Source organism: Leopardus geoffroyi, chromosome D2 (genome assembly GCF_018350155.1).
Source record: "Leopardus geoffroyi isolate Oge1 chromosome D2, O.geoffroyi_Oge1_pat1.0, whole genome shotgun sequence".
NCBI classification, from domain to species: Eukaryota; Metazoa; Chordata; class Mammalia; order Carnivora; family Felidae; genus Leopardus; species Leopardus geoffroyi.
In genome coordinates this window covers 14,116,889-14,122,888 of record NC_059334.1, presented here as the reverse complement: position 1 = coordinate 14,122,888, position 6,000 = coordinate 14,116,889, and the positions used below count along the sequence as shown (strand labels likewise).

General features: G+C 53.1%; 1 long non-coding RNA gene across 3 annotated transcripts in view; it reads right to left on the bottom strand.

Moving 5' to 3' along the window:
* The window catches only part of LOC123576451, a 41,103-nt gene continuing 35,103 nt past the window's right edge, over window positions 1-6,000 (bottom strand). The window contains exons 2-4 of one of the 3 annotated variants that reach the window (XR_006701405.1): window positions 939-1,047; window positions 445-636; window positions 1-47 (exon numbers count right to left, since the gene is read on the bottom strand). This is a non-coding gene — a long non-coding RNA (uncharacterized LOC123576451). The other 2 variants (XR_006701404.1, XR_006701403.1) reach the window with 2 other exon arrangements.

The following is a 6,000-nucleotide window of genomic DNA, read 5'->3' as shown; positions in this document are numbered from 1 at the left end:
CGACTCCCTCTCTCTTTGTTCCTTCCCCACGTGTGCTCTGTCTCTGTCTCTCAAAAATAGACAAACATTAAAAACAATAATAATAAATTTTTTGAAGTGCCAGTTCTGGTGATTTCCACTCATGGATCTCTTGCCGTTGCCACTAAGAGCCTGGCTGCATGTGGACAAGACTGCCAAAAGCAAGTCATGATATAAGACAGGCTCCATTCCTACCACACCCCCGGGGATACCTCTCCCAAGCGACACACGGGCCTCAGTTTCCCCTTCCTGCTCTGAGCACATGGAGAAGAAAGCACGTGTGGGCTCAAAAAGGACAAATATGGAATTTCTGCAGCCCAGGGTGAGCCAGCCGGCTCGGCCGCACACAGTGACGTCAGGCTGCCCCTGGCTCTCATCTGTAATGTCTCTCCTTGTCGAGCCCGCAATGTGACCATTGTTTATTACCTATTGAGCCCCAGCACCATATTTGGCTCTGCACACAAGATTGATAGATTCTTCCTGTCACCGGCCTCACTCGGGTGGCAGGGCTCCAGGCGTCCTCCCCACCTTCCTCTCCTCCTTCCACCTTCCAACAATCCCAGAGACTCTGAGCAGGCCTCCCCACCGCCGCTGCAGACCCCTTTGAAGAAGCCGTTTCTGGAACAAGAGGGAGCTGATGACAGATTCTCAGTTGGCCTCTAAGCTCCGGACCCAGCCAGCCCGGTGAATCCTCCCTGCCATGGAAGCTGCTGACAGTAGTGGGGACTTTCCGGGATCTTCCCCCTCCCCACCTGCCTTTAGCTCCTGCGTCTTTCTTGGACGGAGGCCTTGAGATTCATAGGCCTATGATTCACAACATCTGGTGGGGGAGGGGAGGAAGCTGAGACCTAAGGGCCATTCACACCCCCTGATGGAAAATAGTCCAGTTTGGACTATTTTGGAGTGGAAGTGACACCGACCTGGAAACCAGGGGCCCGTAGTGAGTCAACGGCAGCTTCACGGTGACTTCATTTTGCATTTTGGCCCCAGAGAATTGTGGTATTGGATCAGGAAGGATACTTTGGAAAGCTGAAACATGGTGAGGTAGAGGTGTGTCAGTCATGAGCCTGGGAAGCCCGGTCCTTGCTCTGTCACCAAGTATCAGTGTGACCCTGGCGCTGAAACTTACTACTCCCCGTCACTTGAAGGTCGGGCTCGCTGTAACCAACCCAGTGAATATCTGTCTCAACACCTGAAGGTGAAGAGAGGTTCCGGAAGCTCCCGCTGGGGGTTGAGAGTCTGAAGTTGCAGGTGGAGGAGTGAGCCACGCTGATCAGGCAACGCATTGCAGCCCCCCTCCCCGCCCCCGCCGTGTTGTTTAACCAGCGACACGAGCCCCTCCCCAGACCTACAAGTCTCACTGGCCGGTGGGGGGTTGGGGTAGCTCTTCCACACCAGCCACTCTCCAATCCTCTGGCACAAGCTGGGTGACCCACAGCTCAAACCAATTCCGACACCAACTGACCCCACGATCCTGCCCCCATATCGGACACTGGCTGTTCGCGGGGTCCCGGGGCTATGTGTACCTCCGCCGGCTGACTACAAGGTCAGTGCTTCCTGCCACCTGCCCTCAGGCTCAGCAATTCACTGGAAGGACTCACAGAACCAGAAAAGCACTGGGGTGCCTGGGTGGCTCAGTCGTTAAGCATCCGACTTGGGCTCAGATCACAATCTCACGGTTCATGAGTTCAAGCCCAGCTTTGGGCTCCGCACTGACAGCACCGAGCCTGCTTGGGATTCTCTCTCTCTCTCTCTCTCTCTCTCTCTCCCTCCCTCTCTCTGTCCCTTCCCCACTCGTGCTCTCTCTGTCATATATAAACAAACATCACAAAAAAGCCCCCCAAAAAACAAAAAAGAAAAGCACTCTACTTAGAATACAGTTTATCACACAGGGTAAAAACGAACAGCCAGGTGAAGCAGTACATAGGGCAAGATGTGGAAAGGTCCCCAGCGCAGGAGCCTCTTTCTCCGTGGAGTTGGGGCGCACCACCCTCCTGGCACATGAGTGTGTTTGCCGACTCAGAGGCTCCTCTGTCCTTGTCCTTTAGATTTTATAATGGAGGCTTCAATAAGTAGGCATCGCTGATTAATGATTAATGGCATTGGCCGTTGGTGATTGAACTCAATCCCCAGTCCCTCCCCCCTCTCTGGAGATCGAGGATGAGGTGGGGTGGGACTGACAGTTCCTACCCTGTAATCACGTGTTTGGTTCCTCTGGGAGCCCTCAGGAGTCACCTCATTAGCATAAGCTCAGGTATGGTCAAAGGGACCTTTATAAATAACATTCCTGGGGCGCCTGGGTGGCTCAGTCAGTTAAGTGTCCACCTTTGGCTCAGGTCATGCTCTCACAGCTTGTGAGTTTGAGCCCCGCATCGGGCTCTGCGCTGACAGCTCAGAGCCTGGAGCCTGTTTTGGATCCTGTGTCCCCCTCTCTCTCTGCTCCTCCCCCACTCATTCTCTGCCCCTCTCTCTCTCAAAAATATAAATAAACAGAAAAATAAATAAATAAATAACATTCCTATCACTCAGGAAATCCCAAGGGTTTTGAGAACTCTGTGCCAGGAACCAGGGACAAAGGCAAAATATACATTTTTTTTTTATTATTATACCACAGGTAGACAGAAATATAAATGCATGTGGCAGGTGCTGCAGAGAACTGCGAGCGCCGCCTGCTAACGGGAGGCTACAAAGCGGAAGCGGTCCTCGGACCAGGTTGCACTTGGAGAGAATCGTATCCGCAGAGGCTCACTATGGCTAGGACACGTGGGATGTTTGAATCCTGATATCCGTCCGACCTCGGACAGGACACTTGCACCTCGGAGGCTCAATCACTCCATCTGTAAAAGGGGTTATAACTGCGACACTTCAGGGGTATGATGGGAAACGATGAGACTCGTTAAGGAGAAGCTGAAGACCGGGCCTTGCACATACTAAGCACTCAGTACCTTTAAGCTCGTACAGCGAGTGAGGATGATGATGACGATTAAGGAAAATTTCAAGGGGAGACGGAGACATCGTGCGGCTGAAGCACTGGGTATCGTGGCCCCAATTACCTCATGATCCGCGAGACATCTGCTTGCTCAGGCAACTATTCACAGACCAGCAGACAACTGGCTCCCAGACAATTGCTTAATGGTCCGTGGGGTGACCTGTCCTCCTTCACGCTGTGGGAACCACAGGGCTCCCCTCTCTGGAACAGCTTCCTGGAGGCCTAGAAATTTTTGCCTAGTTTGGCTGGCACGGGATCCAGATTTGACGATGCCCCGAACGAGAAAAAACTAATTTTTGAAACAACAGCCGCGAGATATTTGTTAAACAAAGCAAAAACGCTAATCAAAACAGGAGAGAGAGGGCCAAGTTTTCCTGAGGCGGTCTTCCAGCTCCTGGTAGACAGGCCTCAAAACAGGGCCGAGGGAAGCTGGTGTCATCGTGCCCCAGATGCCTCGAGGGAGGGCGACGGGGAGACCCAAGGCCTGGAGCTGGCTTGCTCATTGTGGGGCTCACGGATCTCGGAGGCCCCGGGGTGGTCTTGAGAGTGTGGCCGGCCGAGACCTCTGGGCCGAGCTGAGGTGAGCCCAGCATGGGGGACACACGGACAGCTCGTGCCCCCAGTCCAGCGGGGAGGCCACCTCAGGCCGTTGTTTCCTTTGCTCACGCACCACCCCCAGGCATTGCTTCCCCCTTCCTGCAAAAGAAACATCCAGTGCCTTGTGTTGAGTCTCAGGGCTGGGGTGGTCTGTCATCCACATCTCTCCAGTGTCTGGGCCCTCCTCTGCAAGCTCAGGCTTGAGGCACAGGGACGGGAGCTCTGTCAGGCCTTGTGCACAGCTCCTCTGTGATCAGCGCTCCCAACATCTGGGCTGGGACCGGAGAAAACCCGTCCACAGACAAGCTCACTGCTGCCTCTCAACACGCCGGCCATTTGGGGCCTGGTGGTGCCATCTGTAGTCTCCTCGGCCTGCAGACCGCCTGAGGTCTCACACGAGGGCCCCTGACCACAGAGAAAATGAGATGCTCTCACATGCGCACCTCTGTGGAGAGAGGGTCATCCCTCTCTCTCTCTCTCTCTCTCCTCCAGCTGGAGGTCCTCAAGAAGCAAACACTTAGGGTCTCCCTTGGGGGTTCGCAATCATGGAGGCCGGGCACTTACCACGTTACCACCTGGCAGCTCCGTCTAGAAAGTGCCAACCCCACGGGTCACTCCTGGGGCCCGGGGCCAGCCAGAGAGGCCACGTGGAGCTGCATTAACTCTGGAGGGAAAGGAGGAGAGGCTCTGAGGACCCGGGAGCCAGTGAGAAGCACGAGAGGAAAGAAGACAGACCTGAAATGGGAACAGTTAGCTCCGTCCAGCAAACAAGGAACCACGTGTACGTAGGGCCAGATGTTAAGGAAACAAGGGAACTGAGCACAGGCTTGGCAAGGACACTGGGCAAGGGGCATTCGTTCTCAAGCTTCAGTGTGCGTGCATATCCATTCTGGAACTCTCAAAGGGCAGATGCCTAAGCTCCTCTCCCTGAGATTCAGATCCATGTTCACAACCGCCCCAGGTACATATACAGTAGGTGGTTGCCGGCTCAGCCTTTGGGAATCACTGGTCTAAAAGGTGCTCCCAAGAGGAATACCCACCCCAACTTGTGGGTGCGGGGTTGTGGGAGGGAAGTTTGGGAGACTCTTTGGCACAGATACCCAAGCCAAGTGAATCTTAAAGAATAAGGAGGAGGGAAGATGATGGAAGCAGACAATAGATAGGACACTCCAGGCCACACACCATAGGAGCGAGGAAACTGAGGTGAAAACGTGCCGCAGGTTAGGGTGACTTCATGGGCATTTGACCCAAAAAGTCACACGGGCCTTGTACTTGGGGCTTAATGCTCTGTGGCCGCCATTTTGAAATTCTTCATTTTTTTTTTTTTTAAATGTTTATTTATTTTTGAAAGAGACAGAGACAGAGAGAGCACGAGCAGGGGAAGGGGAGAGAGAGGGGGAGACACAGAATTCGAAGCAGGCTCCAGGCTCTGAGCTGTCAGCACAGAGCCCGACTTGGGGCTCAAACTCACAAACGGCGAGATCAGGACCTGAGCCGAAGTTGGACGCTTAACCGACTGAGCCACCCAGGCGCCCCTTGAAATTTTTAATCTTATCCTTGAATTTTTGTTGTGAACAAGGGCCTGCTGTTTCACCGTGTTCTGGGTCCTGCCATTTATGGACCTACCCTCCTGGGGTCCAGGACATGACAGGAAGTTTGGGTTTGAAGTGCGAGGGGTAGAGGTGGCTAAAAAGAGATATGCTAAGACCCCCAAATGCTACACCAAGGAGCTCAGGTCCTGTCCCAGAGAGAAGCAGGTTTGAAGGGGGAACAGTAGTTAGGTTTGCATCCCATAAGGGCGTCTCTGAAAGCGGGGTTAAGTGGGGCCTGCGCACGGATGCAGGAAAGAAATACGTTGCTAGTTTTGTCGTTTTTCCTTTTCTTACCTGCGATGGTATTTAAGCACATGTCAGCCTTGTTCGTACTTGTCAATAAGAGCTCTTATCCAATACCAAAATGACCGTGACCCTTTAAGAAGAGGGCAAAAGATGGGGAAAAACGTAATCATGTCCCAACTTCGTTCCCCTGTATATGTCCAGGGTGAGATCCAATCTGTGGGCGAGAGGGTGGAGTGCACATGCAGACTGGCCCGCGAGAGGCCTCCCTAAAATTGTGTGCTGTACAGAGGGCTTTAACAATAGGCCTACAACTTTCTTGGCTTTTTTTCTATCCTGCATACCAATTATTTTTTCCATTTGCTAGGAACCCAGCGTTGACCTTGAAAAATACCATTCATGTTGGTAAACACATGCTGGTTGTTTTACCAGACATGGAAATCTGTGCGTTAGCTGCGACCTCAAGACACCCTTGCTCCAAAAACAGCCGCCTACAGGTCTCAGCCCAAATGGGCAAGCGTCCAGGGGATCTGAGGCTTGGAGGAGAAGTAGTCGAAAGTT